Source organism: Sturnira hondurensis, unplaced genomic scaffold (genome assembly GCF_014824575.4).
Source record: "Sturnira hondurensis isolate 20B ecotype Veracruz unplaced genomic scaffold, ASM1482457v3 Scaffold0018525, whole genome shotgun sequence".
Taxonomy (NCBI): Eukaryota; Metazoa; Chordata; class Mammalia; order Chiroptera; family Phyllostomidae; genus Sturnira; species Sturnira hondurensis.
Window position 1 is genome coordinate 4,587,532 of NW_028091156.1, and position 15,591 is coordinate 4,603,122.

Consider the following 15,591-nt stretch of genomic DNA (forward strand, 5'->3'; position numbering starts at 1 on the left):
CTCAGCCTAAAATGATCACTTTTGATGGCTAGAAATGATGGCCTTATTGCTGATCACTGGAACTAAGCTGACTTATTACTACTCAGTACTATGGCTAAAGAATCAATAGCTTCTCTAAAAGCACCGGAGAAACCGACAAAGAACTGTGTCTTAGTCACCTTCTGCCTTAGGGCTCTCAAAGACGCATGGCAAAAGGTCATCGGCCAGGTCTTGTCTGTAGGAGTCCTTTTCCCCTGAAAGGACCAGCGAAAACGCGGTGTGTTGTTTTTTTAAACATCTCATTATGTGAAACATTTTCTCTACCTCTCTAAAGATATTGTTAAACCGCTACAGAGAAAACCGGGTAAAAAATATCAACGTATAACTAATCCAAATCGATGACTGAAATTCACTCTCAGACCAGTATCTCTCCGAAAGGAAGGCTTTCCACCACCTCAAGATGCCCCTAGGGCATTGCCACGTCCAGCTAGCTTGTTAGAGGCCACTAGAGGCTCTTTCGAGAAAACGCCATTTGGAGGGCCCCGTGAAAAAGGCCTCTGAATCCAGTGTTCCCCAAGAGAGTTTGAAAGGTACAGCCAGCATCAGATAGTATAGGAGACACATTCACTGAATTAAGCAGAGGGGCCCCCGGCCCATGCACCACGTTAGGCAGACCCAAAAAGCAAGGCAAAGGATTGGCCCTCATGGTCACGTGGCATTTAGACTCTTTCAAAATGATGTCACTGTGACAGGACAGCAAAACCTGTATCTTTAAGCAAAGAATTGGGTACTTTTCAGAAACTAAAAAGAATGGTCATAAATAAAGAAATAGAACCTAATATAATCTAATAAATATATGTAATCTAATATATGAATAAATATAACTTAATTTGTCTCCCCTTCTGAGACAAATTAAATTTTCTTGTTTTTCTTCAAGTTCATGAACTTTCTACCATTAAATTCTCCTTCAATAAGAACATGAAGAAATATCTTCACTTAATCAAAAAAATGAAGTATTATGGTTATTATTCCCCTTAAGCATAAACTGCAAGGCATTCAAAGCCATTTTTTCAAAGACACACTGTTACACATTTGGGAATCTATACTATACCACTAAATATACATTTCACAAGAACCTTCTAGGTATTAGTATGCTTTTCATCACACCATGAAAAAGCAAAAAATCCCAAAGTAACGATCACTGCTCTTTTACAATGAACACTTACTGTTTTCCTATTAAATTTGTACTATTGAGAAGGTACAAATAGAGACAGACTCACAGATGGAGAGCGGCTCACAGGTCTGGGAGTGGGCACTGGGGTGTGGAGGGGTTCAGCCCAAAGGAAATGAGGAGGAACTCACCAACATGGACAACAGTGTGGTGATCGTGGGGGAGAGAGGGAGGGTGGACAGGGTATGGGGGGGTAAATAGTGCGGGGGGGGAATAAAATAATTGGCAGATAAAGTCCCCTCCCCACGATGTGCAACAACAACAAGAATAAAAGCTAGATAACTGTAGGAAGATGTTACAGTGTGTGTGCCACACCCGGGAACCCTGAATTCGGGAAGCTTGCCTGTCGCTACATGTGGGTGAGGCTGTCAAGGTGGAGACGGCTGCACCTGCGGGGTGAGCAACGGCGATTTCAGGGCTGTGGGAACGTGAATCTCATTCCTCTCACCGGTTTTTCGTCCATGTGCCTTTGCCATGGCTCTAGGAGTATGCGGGAAGAGAACTCTGGGTATAAAATACAGTTTATCTTTTATAGTCTGGGATAAATGATAGTCAATAACATCCTCTTTTTATCATAAACTTCATCTTCCTACATACATATCTCAAGAGAGATCTCTTTTCCAAGTTCATCCACAAAAATTATCATTCCACAGAACCTTCCCCTCTTCTCCCCACACTTACAAGTACTGTGTCCACAGTGTCCATGCCCCTGACTGAGAGAGAGAGGGGCTTCCTAAATCCTCGAGTTCCTATTTCAGGAGAACTTAAATTCTATTTAAATTCATTTGTATAATTAAGAGTATACAAAATAAAACTAGAGACGTTTTCTATAAGCAGAAATACGTGTCCAAAACATTCTAGAAAGCCCTCAGGTGTGTTGTTAACTAACCCAAGGACCAGCCATGACATTGAGTTAGTCCCCTGCAAATGCCGAAGGAAATGCAATAAATACAATAGATATTCCCAGAGCTGCGAGTGTGTACTGCAGAGGTCCCAGCCCTTGGCACACAGTGCAGTCCCCTCAGAAATAAATAAATAAATAGTTACGGACACGGGGCCCTGGCCCCACAGGCTGTGATTTAACTCACATTGTAACGGGGTGTGGCATTAGTATTTTAAAAAATGCTCCCCCCAATGATTCTAATGTGCAGCCAGGGGTGAGAACAAAATGATTTATACTCTGTAAAATGAACGCTGATCAATTGATAAGAGCAAGCAACTGCCACTCAAAATCATCAACATTCAAAAACGATTGCTTGCAATGAAGACTGTTGCTGTATATTCAAAAAACAGACCTGCTACTTCACATTGGAGTGGCTTTGTATTACTTGGATGATCTTCACTTTTTTTTTTTTTTTGTTACATTGAAAAGAGGTTTCATCTGTAGTACTTTTGAGGCTATAAGGGTGTGGGGGGACAAGGGTGCAGCTAAGAGAAGCCCTTAATAAGACATTAGTTTGAAAGACAACAGGGCCGAATTCATGTGGAAGGATGCTGTGGAAATATGAACAAGTTGTCCCACAGCCTTGATTACTCACAGATCATTTACATAAAGGTTAGGATGCAGCTAATGTGTCTGATGAGTTCGACTCAAGAAAAAAATACACCCCCACCCCCATCAAACTCTAAAAAGTGAAGCCCAAGCGCCTTTATTAAAAGAGCAAGTTTCCTCAAGTTTTATGCCAAAATGGAAAAAAAAAAGCACAGGAGAGAAAAGAAAAAAAATTGATTGCATTTTAAGCATCTTAAACATTCCAACTCTAGGATGAGACAGCTGCCAGATACCAGGCCTGCTACCCCACCTCCCATCCCAGCCAAGTCAGAATTACAAGATGCTTGGTAATAAACAGGCCTCTTGAGACGTGATAGGCCTATGGCTGGGCCATAATATTTCATTGCCAACTATTTTGGCTCAGCTACAATTGCAAAATAGGCGAGTTTCAAGGCAAGGGGTCTATGTGACTTCAGCTTGGTCTCAGAAACAGGATCAGATTACTGAGCTTGAGCAACGTGGGTGAACAGGTTGTCTGATGTCCTCAGGAACGTTTAATACTCCACACATGTCAAAACCTCAAAATTTAGCCACTCAAAGGAAAAAAAAACCATCACTGAGGTCAGTCAAATTAAGAAAATTCTATTCCCACATCCTGTGAGGCAGAAGAAAGGGAGAGAAGTTTTATGATGGCTTCCATAAAGTCAAAAATTGACATGGATCACCACAAAGACCTGGAAAGTTGTTGGGGTTCGAGGTGGTGTTTTTTAAGGCTGCATTTAGGATTAGCTCAGCTCTCCCCACAAATGCTAAGTATCTGACACCGCCAGGCTCCACCCCCTGCTGTTCCGGGAAGTGTGAGAAGCAGCGGACCAGAGTTCCTGGAGCAGCTCCCCAGATGGTTCTTCCCTGCAGAGCCCAGCCCGCAGCCTCTTGAAGGCATCCTTCGGTCTCCCGGGCCACCTGGGCATCGGCTCTCAAAGTTTTCGTATCAAACCCAAGGAGCGACATCCATTTACTTAAAGGACTCTGAGATTTTAAGCTCAGGAAAACATCAAACTTTGACCCTTTTTCTTACTTGAACTGGGTCAGTAAATGGACTTAGCAAGAGCCTGGGTCTACCTTTTGGAAACCTCTACCTATTCCTTACTTAAATTATCACTATAAATGCTTGTGAGTTCTGCTATTTGCTTTCTCGTACACATCAGATGCACTGCCATTATATTTACTATTCACACAGGGTTTCCCATTTGCTCACAAAGGTAACTAAATCCTATTTTCTAGTTAAGCGGGTGATGACCTTATTTAGTATGCACATAATATGCACCTACAGTGCTCCCTGCGAATAGTTTTCTTGCCATCTAATACGTGAGTCTGCAGTGAGTGAGCCTGTTTAATAGAAACTAAAATGATAAAAGAACTGAAATGAAGATAAAGAGAACAAAGGCCCCCTCTTGACCAAGTCTCGATTTTCTAATTTATTATAGTTGCATTGCTTTATATTTCTCCAAAAGGCTGACGGGCCGAGCAGTTCGCTTGTCTATGTCCCGTGGTAGCATGTGACCAGAAATCCCCACATTTTTTAAAACTAGGGAATGTTCCTAGGGTGCACGTGCCAGGGGCGCCCCTCACCCACCCTGCGCTGCACAGGAGACCTCTCTGATCAGAATGCTCCTCTCCAGCCCCCCAGTCAGAGCAGCTGGAAGGAAAGGCCAGCTGGGGCACAGCCGGCACTGACTGGAGAGAGCACATTCCCCAGTCGTTGCTAAAAAGGGTTGACTGGTTCAGTAAAAATTACAAAGCCAACTGAGACTGGATTAAATGTTGGGTGAATCAATCGTAGAACACACATCATCTCCTGGACTGAGACAAGCAAACATGCATACATGTATTTTTCCTATTTTTTATGGAATTGACTGGGGGGACCGGGGTGGATAAAGCCATACAGGCCTCAAGACCACAGCTCTACGCACGTCTGCACAGGGCATCGTGCACTCGACACCCAGAGTCCAGTCTCCTTCTGCCACCTTTTCCCCCCCGCCGCCTTCGCCCTATTCCACCCCCCTCGCCCCCTTTCCCTCTCCCTCTGGCAGTCCCCATACCCTGGTCTGTGCTTTATTTTATTTTTTTTTTGCTTGATCCCTCCACCTTTTCCACCCAGTAACATGTATTTTCTAGACTGCCTTGGAGGGCAATCCTTTCAGATTCTTAAACATTACACATTTGTCATAATCAAGGCAAACAGTTGCTGCTCACAGTTCATGTAACTCAGGCCTATGATGTAATTACGTGAAGCAGGGCAAGCGTAAAAAATACTCTGCCTTCTTCTTGTGCACTGAGCCCGAGAGTTACACATGAAGGACAGGCCAGTGAAACATTTCAATATTCAAGATTTGGGCAAAGAAAGCATTCTAAGGTAGTTTTTTGGAAATGCAAAATTTTAAAGTAAATAAAATAATTCAAAAAAGGCTACTCATTTTAACATTTTTAAAAGTAGAAATGGGTCAGCAGACATTAAAACCATGGGAAATAGTGACCCTACTGTCTACTAGTGAAACACCATTTCAGAGCTTATTTATGGAGTTTGGGGACTTCCTAACCATCAAAAGGAATTGGAGGTTTTTAAAATTATAAATACTATCATCTCTAAAAACCATCTAGTGGGTAAACAGAACATATTTCATTCTTTTTCTTTCAGCAGGAATACCTGTCAAATAAAAATTTTAGCAAATTGTAAAGTATGCTCTCTCTTTCTTTCTGCATCTTCACTGAAGAAAGTCATTATTGGTCAGTCAGTGACTTGCATGAAATACCTCAGTTTCATGAAATTTTAATCTAGTTTTTAAAAATTTACATTTCACCATCAGACGCAGAAATAATTCGCAAGTTAAACTAGTCTGAAGTTTTCTGCCAGCCGCATATACATCATCCATTCTCACTTTAAGCAAAAGTAAACATGGCAAATATATTCCGATTTCCACTTTAAGAAGGAAATCCAGTTGTAATATAACTGCGACTGTAATATAACTGTAACTGGATTCAACTGCGTTACAATGGAAACGCACACGGTGCACCGTAAGACACCCAATCAACTCGAACACAAGTGGAAGACGTATGCCAAACTGTGCGCTCGACGCGAGCCCTGCTCAGCTCTAGACTTGCCCGGGAAGCTTGGCTCCCAAGTGGTTATCTTCACGGGCCTTCTGTTTTCACAGGTGGGAAAATGCTGATGCTTTACTATGTTCTCACAAGATTTGATTNCATCATCCATTCTCACTTTAAGCAAAAGTAAACATGGCAAATATATTCCGATTTCCACTTTAAGAAGGAAATCCAGTTGTAATATAACTGCGACTGTAATATAACTGTAACTGGATTCAACTGCGTTACAATGGAAATGCACACAGTGCACCGTAAGACACCCAATCAACTCGAACACAAGTGGAAGACGTATGCCAAACTGTGCGCTCGACGCGAGCCCTGCTCAGCACTAGGCTTGCCCGGGAAGCTTGGCTCCCAAGTGGTTATCTTCACGGGCCTTCTGTTTTCACAGGTGGGAAAATGCTGATGCTTTACTACGTTCTCACAAGATTTGATTCACAAAAGTGATTCAAGTGATTCCTAGGATTCTGCGTCTAGTGTGCCACCAACGGGAAATAAGAGAAGCCCAAGTTTCTAAACTTCTCTGATTTAGATGGTGGTTAAAGAAAAACCTCAAAGCAGGAAACTGCTTTAAGTCTGAGGTTTCCCTCCGACTTCACAAAGCAAGCCCATTTTAATAAACCTTCCCAAGAAACAAACAGCCTTGCCCTAGCTTCCTATGCTAGACTACATTCCAATAAACATCGCATTTTAATGCATGGAGAAGCGGTTCCCAGTTTACACTGAATAAGAAATTGTGAGCTGGAGTTTTGAATCCAAATCTGGAAGCGCAGAACAAAGTTCAGTTTTAAAGAAATTCTCCCCGAATCACAAACTGGCAGAGAGAGCGATGCACGAGGAAGGGTATTTACCTCGATGTTCAAAGCAGCGAGTTCCCTGGCTCGGCCGGGCCGGCAAAGGATCGCGGTCGCCAAAGCCCGAACAGGCTGTGGGAGCCCAGCTCCAGGGAGAGCGACCAGCAGTCGGCGGCGGAGAGACCGGCTGAATGACAAGAGCGTGCAGCTCGCTTTGAGTCAGGCATGCGAGGGGCTGGGACTTGCAGTGTTTGCTCTCCGATAGGGCAGGAGTTTTTCTGCTACTTAACCCCTAGGGGCAAGGTCTTAATAATGGTAACAGCTGGCGTGCAGAGGGGCTTGATCGGAGCACGAGGTCAGCGCGCCAGGATATGAAGGTGACATGTAATTTCTAGCCCTTTCCTGCCTCTGCAGAGGAATTGCACGAGGGACTGTTTTTAGTTACACGTTCCTTTGATCTTTCGGATTTAAAGTTACTTAGTAGATTAAAGCCATGGTAGCTGATATTATTTGCTTGCTTAGACTAACTTCAGTGTCGCCGGTTCGATTTTCTGACACACCGGGCTACTACGTTTAAACTAACACAAATAAACACCAACCCGCGTTTATTTCCAAGTTCCGGGGACTCCTGTGTTCTTTCACAAATGGCTTTTGAGCCCCTGCGTTTATTTCAGGGCAGAGAGTTCCTAGTTTCCCAAAGAGGAATAGCCTTTTTTTTTTATTAAAAAGGAAAGTGTTGTTTAATAGAGTTACAAGTGCTCTCTTCAGTTTTCCCAAACAGAACACAGCAGTTTGCTCAGTGGATTTGGCACTGCCTTACCGGATGTGTGGCCTGGAGGACACGGCAGCCACAACACACAGACCTTGTAAATACCTGCAAACAAATGCTTTGCATTTGCATACGCCACCCCTCGGCAACTGAGTGCTCATTCACTGACACCGTGAAATCTAACTCTTCTCTCCCTCTTTAATAAAAGCGTGCAAACAACTCTTTTAACAGGCTGTACTAATTATATGACAGCACTTTCAGACTTACAGAAAATATCGCCAAAGCACAAGCAATCAAAGAAAAAAAATAGATACAATTGGACATTGTCAAAATAAAAACTTGTGTACATCAAAAAGACAAGCCATAGAATGGGAAACATATTTGCAAATCACATATCTAAGAGGCTAGTACCATTATAAGTTATATATATGTTATATATATATATATAACTTACAGTTCAATAATAAAAAGACAAATAATCCAATCTAAAAGAAACCAGTTTTGAAACAGACCTTGTTCCAAAGAAAAACATACTGATGGCTAATTGGCACGTGAAAAGATGCTCAACATCACTAATCATTAAGGAAATGCAAATTAAAACCACAGTGAGACCCCACTTCACATCCACCAAGGCAGCAATAATCAGAAGAAAGGAAGGAAAACGACACGTGTCGGCAAGGACAAGGAGGGACAGGAACCCCCATGTACGGCCGGTGGGAATGTAAAATGATGTAGCCACGATAGAAAACAATCTGGCAATTCCGCAAACAATTCAAAACAGAGTCACCGTATGATGCAGCAATTGCACTCCTAAGTACGGTTGATTTTCACTATTGGTGGAGTCTGCATTTGCAAACTTGCTAACATTTATCTGTAATCCTCAAAAAACCCTCTGGGTGCTCCCGCGGGGCTGGGCCCCGCAGGTGCACAGAGGGGTGGAAAACCTGAGTCCTGCGAGCATGCGCCCAAGTGACTCCGCCCTCTCGTTTCAGCAGTCCATCCGTCAACAAGTATTCTTTTTGCAGACAAGGTAGTGCCCCTTTTTTCACGTTTGTGCTTTGTGTCGGTAATTTCACTGTCTAAAATAGCCCCAAAACATAATGCACGGGGCCATCTAGTACCCCTAACGTCAAGAAGGCTGTGATGGGCCTCATGGAGAAAACACACGTGTTAAACAGACGCGTGCACGGCCACGTATCCACTGGTTGTCAGAAACGTAACCAGGAACTCACGGTAACTGACGCCTGTGTTGCCCTGTGAGGCAATGACTCAGGATTCACCAATTCAGTCTTTAGGAAACAGAACTACCACAGATAAAGAGAATGAACTGTAAACACCCCAGAGAACTGAAAACACGTTCATAAAAAACCAAGTACACACACGTCCATAGCAGCATTACTCATAACAGCCAAGGAAGCCACTCAAATGTCCATCAACAGAACAATGGATAAACCGAGTGTGTCCACCCAATACAATGGAATACTATTCAGCCATAAAAATGAATCACTGATACATGCTACAAACACGGATGAACCTTGACAATATTAAGCTAATTGAAAGCCAGACACAAAATGTCATATATTGTATGATTCCATTTATAGGAAATATCCAGAACTGTCAAATCCAAAGAGGCAAAAGGGAGATTAGTGGCTGCCAGGGACTCGAGGGAGAGGACAGAAGACAGGGAGAGGCTTTCGGGCAATAAAAATGTTCTGCGATTTGTATCCCAGTGGTGGTGGTTGTGAACACATTACAGGCAACTGAACTGTACACGTTGTAATGGTGAATTTTATGGTTTGTACAGATAGATACCTATCTCAAAAAAAATCAGGAAGGTATAAATTTCCAGCCGTTTGCCCAACATTTCTCAAACTTGAGCATGCATCAGAATCTCCCAGAAGACCTGCTAGGGGGCACACTGCTGAGCCCCACCCCCGGACACGGATTCTGATTCCGAGGGCCTGGGCAGGACCTGAGCATTAGCTTTTCTGGAAGTCTCCAGGGAATGCTGCCGCCTCTGGCCCGAGATCCACCCACGTCCCGAGAGTCCCCACGTTAAAGACAATGCATGAGCTCACAGAGGGTAGAAAGAGCCAGTCTTGTAGAGGAAAAGTGTAGCAAGTGGGAAGGAGGGAAAAGGAGAAGCATTTCATCAGGTAAAATAGATGAAAAGATTCGGTCCCTAAATCTTAGGGTATGGCTGATGTCATGTCCTATGCACGCCGAATGCTGTAATCCGGGAAGTCCCCGAAAAGGAATTGGAGAATTAAAATGAAAGCAGGGGTCTTTAAGAATCTTTGATGATTCAAATAGTCCTTCGGTTTAGTTTATGGAAGCAGCTAATCCATCTCATTGTGCTCGTCCTTGCAGGACAGGCAGACGGAGGTTCCGAGAAACTCCTCTCAGGAGGCCAGCTGTCACGGAAACCAAAGACCGGAACTCTCCCACTCAGAGACTCGAGAATTCTAACTTACATTTTTGCTGATTTGCACCTTTCAACATTTTATATAAACCTGTTGGGTTTGTGTAAAAATAGAGGATGTAAAATACGCTTTAGGTATTGTCCCATAGAATACATGTAATAAATAATAGGGTTATTTCCAATCGCTTCAGTATATTTCTCAATTTATTTAGAGTGAAAAGGAAAATGCTGGTAACTTTACCAAAGTTCTCATGTTCTCTGAAAACGATATCCCTTTTCTTCTCAGAGCACATTCTTTAGGAATCTTTCTTCATTATTAGAGAGAGAATTGGGGAGAGGGAAAGACAACACTTTTTAAAAACTGGGAAAAAATCAACTGCCTGCTGATTCAAAAACTCACTTCTGAACTCAGTTCAAAATGTAATTCTAGATTTTGTTATATTTACTAACATTTAGAAGTCCCATCTATTCATCTTTATGTGTGTGGGGGTGTTAAATGTCAAAACAGTTATGAATAAGTAAATTGTGGTCTAAGGTGGACAGTGGAGTCACTTAAAATATTGGCAAGATTGTTCTTTCCTGTGGTCACGTCAACAGCTTAGCCATTTGAAAGTGCAAGTTCAGAAAAAGGAATCATAGAGAATTATTGCAGATGATATTCCACATAGTATTTCAGTGTTTCTGGAATACAGACTGTTAGGTGTACACGTAAGACGTCAGCCCAGAATATTATGCTGCTCAAGAATCAGTGGATTCTTGAAGTCCAGTCTCAGCTCTGTCTCTCACTAGGCTCTGCAACCTTGAACTAGTCACTTAACCCAGAGGTTATAACCATTTATTTACAAAACCCAGAGATTTGATGAGGTGCCCTCACAGGTCCCTGTTGACTGCGAATTCAATTCTTATGGATTTGGATATTTCTGCAAATAGATAAACTAAATCTTGGTTTTTACTATTCAAATTCTGATTGAGAAGAGACGATACATTCAACACCGAGTTATCGATTTGGGAGCAAAAACTGGCCACTTGGTAAACAAACTGGAGCTAAAACAAGATAATTGCAATGGTCCTTCCCCAATGCTCATTTTCTTTATGTTTCCTTATTACCCAGCATCACGGGCAACACGCTGCTCTCCTCGCTGTTTCTATCATTTGAAGATCCTCTGCCTCTTTAACCTCTACTCCGTTCTCTGGGCAGATCCTCTACGTTCTCTTATTCTGAACCTCCGGCAACAATGTCCACGGCTGTCGTCCTTTGTCCTTTCTGCTCTATGCCTCCTGCCTATGCCATCCCTTTTGACGTCTCTTCCAAGCTGTTTCTGCAGCGTTTGCTCTGTGGGGGGGGTGGGAAACATTAATACTTTTCCTCCCACCCTCTAAATTCTGGCTGGGCTGAGAACCAAATGAACAGAGACCGATGAACAGGAGAAAGGTCAAAGCAGTGACACACTCCTGTGGGGACTCCACATAGACAGGAAAATTCCAAAGACCGTGAGGAGCACTGGGTACGTAGGACATTTTGGACAGGGGAGAAGGGAGTGGGGAGGGGCGCTAGGTTTCAGAAGTGACTGAGCAATTCACAGGTAGTTGAGGAAGAGGGGACCCCATGTGGCTAGGGAACTCGGAAAGGATGGGACATGGGGGTTATCTAGCTAACAGGCATCTGCCTGCCTGAAGCCCTCCTGGGTACCATGCTTAATTCAAATTTGGCTCAGGGGGTGTCCTTCTCCTTCCAGAAGCAGGTTTCTCTGTCTAAATATCTTTTGGCAGAAAAGAGGGGGAGGGTCTGGGTCTTCTCAATAAACATCCTAAATCCGTACCCCACAAAGGCAGCTTTAGGGGGGCATTTATGTTGATTCAATGTGAATTCTGAATATTGAACGGCAGCTTCGGTCCTGTCAGCGAAGGACTGAATATGAATGTCCTGCCAGTGGCTCCAACTCCTAACCTCAAATATCAATGATCTGATCATCCTCTAATGAGTTCTTGATTTTCCTCTATTTACTCTTTGCCAGGTGAACCCCAAAGTTTCACTTAGATATTTACTTACTGAGCATCTGATAGATGCCGCATCGTGATGTATAATGAGGGTTGACCTTTGTACCACCACCCACCCCTGTCCATTTGTTCTCAAGACCAGTCATTGTCCCGCTGGCCCACCCTTTCCTTTCCGTCCCCTCTCCCACTTTCCACGCGCCCCTCTCCCTCAGATCTCCACAACCGCCTCCTAACACGACCCAACCCGCAGTCTCCTGCATTTCTAATCCAGGCAACGCAGGGCGGCCAGCCTCATCATCATAACAGCGTGTCATCACGCGGCTCCCCAGCCCAGAGAGCATCACCAACTCCTCCACGCCCACCAGTGAGGTGCAAACACCTGAGAGGGCCTGCAAGACCCTCCGATGTGGGGGCCCTTTCCTGCCCTACTCAGTGCCCTTGCCAAACAATGTGCTTTGCTCCAACAAGCTTGTCTCTGCCCCCTCAGCACTTACGCCATTCCTTCTCCTTGCAGTGGCCTTTGTGCACCCTTCCAACAGCCACAGCCTCACCCACTCTTCACAACATATGAAAAATAACGTCTCTTCCAGGAAGCCTTCCCTGATTGCCTAAACCAGAAATCCTCCCGGCCAATTCTCTCTGATGCACCCAGGATGAATTTTTTTTAGCCTGGTCATCTTGTATACCTCTTTTACCTTCTTAATCTTACCGCACAAGCTCTACTGTTATATTACCATTTTTATACCCCTCAGGAACACCCAGTACCTGCTTGGAAAAAAAAATGACATTTTACGGTTTGTTACTATTTCATATATCCCTTATTAAACAGAATAAATATAATTTTGAAATGCAGTCTGCAAAGTAAAATTCATTAGATAAAATCTTGTTTTCCCACTGACTTCTAGGGGCCCCAAGGACCACTTCTGGCACAGCTGTGGGTAAGCAACAACAGCCAACATTCAACACACTTTGCGGATGACTGCAACGTTACGCTCTTCTCTGCTTTTAAATTCTGAGCACTGAACGCCGCGGCTGAACAAGAGATGTCAGCAGTTGGCTCTTCTCGCTTTTCTCTGGACCAGTAGAGGTCGCTCCAACAGCTACTGAGCAAGCTCATTCTTGGGCAGCTTTTAAAACTCCTTTTTGTTTTGTTTTGACAGTAGAATTGTCCCTGGCATTAGCAAAAATAACCAATGAAAACAAATAAAAGAGTTTCCCCCCAGTGAGCCATTAAATTTAATAGACTTTCTGTTTAATTGCCTATTGATTTTATTGCGGCAATTATGACTTCTGTGATAAAGTGTCTCGGAAATAGGTGAATCTGGGAAGCGATTTTTATTCATCATACCTCATAGTTGATTTCATTAAAAAACGGTCACTACAGTTGAGCCTTAAACAGTGCAGGGGTTCAGGGTACTAGCCCCGGGGGGGCTGAAAATCCACATTCAACTTCTGACTTCCCAGAAAGTGAACCCCTAGCATCTACTGTAGACCGGAGCCTTACCAATAACGTAAACCCATATTTTGTCTATTGTATGCATTACATACTGGGTTCTTACAATAAAGTAAACTAGAGAGAAGCAAATGTTATTAAGGAAATCGTAAGAGAAAATACATATATAGTACTGTATGTATTTATTGAAGAAAGTCCACATATGAGTGGACTCACACAGTTCAAACCTGTGCTGTTCAAGGGTCCACCGTAATCCAGTACATTTCATTATGGTCATCCAGAATGAAATGTACTTATTAACACATGTGCCAAAAATGTTAATGAAGATCAAAAGCTAGGGTGTACGCCTTACAGCAGGAAGCACAGAGATTAGTAACTTTCAGACAAAGGTAGTCTTCTTTTTTCTGTGGAAAAAAATCTCCCTGGGCCATACAAAACGTAGACAAAAATTTGAGGGCTCCCTAACTGCACAAAAAATTACTATTAAAAAACCCCTTTTAAAAAATGTGAAAAAGACTCAAGCAGGTTTGTTAACAGTGGGTCTCCTGCTGGAACTCTGGTGGACACTCTGCCTTGACGTGAGCAGCGTGAACAGCTCGCGTGGTGGTCTTCCTCCCGCACCAAGTGGGAAGAACGTGTTATGTCTCAGAGGAGAGAGGAGGCTCAGATTTGACAGCTTTCTATCAAAAACAAGCTGGGTCGTTTCAGTCAGAACGAAATAACTGGACTGTAGACCCGCCAAGAGTATAACCTTGAGAAGCACAAAGACTGAAAAGCAAAGCGTGATACACCCATGGGCTCTGGAGAACCTCCAAAATATTTCTGGTTTACAATCTAGGATTTCAAAAGAAGGTGTTTCCCTTTCATAGCAGATGCCCCTAGCATGAGCTCCAGGCCTAGAATGGAGGCTGCTGTGTCTTCTCTCTGACCGAATCCGAACATTATCATAACACCTTCCATTGCGTTATTACAAACCTTAAATGAACCTACGTGAATGCCGCATGCCTACGTTCAGAGGGATTGGGAGCAATACATTGAAGTTTCCTGTAAATCAGACTTCTGATATTTATGGAGAAAGTTATCTTTACTTTCCTTAGGTCATAAAATAAAAAGACCTGCAGGTTAATTTTCCAAAAGTCAGACGTTGCAGGCAAATACATGTCACTTGCATACACATGCCTCTCACCACCGCTGCAGGCTGAGATTAAGCAGTACCGCGACACATCACATTCCCCGATACCAAATGAAGTTGTGCGGAAGAAAGCAAATGCACAGTCTAATCCTATTTTATCTATTTATACTTCTTATAATATGTGGTCATGTTATTTTTGGCAGGGAAGGAACCTTAAACTACTCAGGCTCTGAGACAGAATGCTTAGAGCTGGAATTAAGGTCAGGTATTTCACGAATGTAGCGGGAGTTGTGTTACAGGTTGAAAACAGACTTATTACTTATTCGCAAGTTCAAACAGTTCAAAATGATAAAATTCATGCTATGTCTGGCTTCAGAAAGTTGTTTACATGGAATAAAAATCTGTGAGATGTCTGCTAAAAGATAAGAAATAATGGAATAACAAAAGAGAAAGCAATGAGAATATTTCTTATCAGAACTTAAGAAGGCAAGAAATACACTAGAATGCTGTACTTAGGTCTCCCAAAAATCTTTTAAAATCCCCCAACATAGCAGTTTAGACTTAAACCACAGGCGTGGCTGAAAGACTATCTACTTATAAATGGGGTTCATTAGAAGCTAGGATTATCTCTCTAAAATCAATACATTAGTAGAAACTAGGATTAGGTCACGGAAGATCAAAGTTATCTTAACATCGTTAAAGACTGCACGTCACAAAGCTCTGCAAAAAACATGGGGACAAAAACCACCACAGCAACTGATATGCTCCACGATCCAGCCTCCAGACAACAGGCATCTTGGGTGCAGTTGTAGCAAACCCCGGGAGTCTGAAGGCTGGGTGCCTTCCAGCTGGTCATCACCGGCCCAGAGGGGGAGGCCTCCCTGGGCTGTGGGACAGAACACACCTCCTGGCCATGCGTGGACTGCGCCGGCTTCAGCTCCAGTCGGGGGAGCTGACCTGGTAAGGCCGCTGCCCCAAGACCATCCCGAGTCACCACGGCGTCTGTGCTCTGCTGTAGATCCCGCATCCGTGCGGAAGACTCGGAGAAAACCTGCCCCATGCTCCTTACCCTGCAAGGTCTTTGGAGAAGAAAAATCCGCAACGTGCTTTGTTAACCTGTTCCCAGGAACTCAAATGACTTAAAACCACAAAACTTTTT

The 15,591-nt window shown here is 43.4% G+C and overlaps 1 protein-coding gene across 3 annotated transcripts in view; it reads right to left on the reverse strand.

The window, feature by feature from the left end:
- Positions 1–15,591, reverse strand: part of DISP1 (dispatched RND transporter family member 1) — a 138,210-nt gene that overhangs the window by 54,094 nt on the left and 68,525 nt on the right. The window contains exon 1 of one of the 3 annotated variants that reach the window (XM_037069553.1): positions 6,716–6,911. The exons of the other annotated variants lie outside the window; for them this stretch is intronic. The gene's annotated coding sequence lies outside the window, so the exon portion shown is untranslated. Of the gene's footprint in view, positions 1–6,715; positions 6,912–15,591 lie in introns of those variants that run through there. 3 annotated transcript variants of the gene reach the window in all.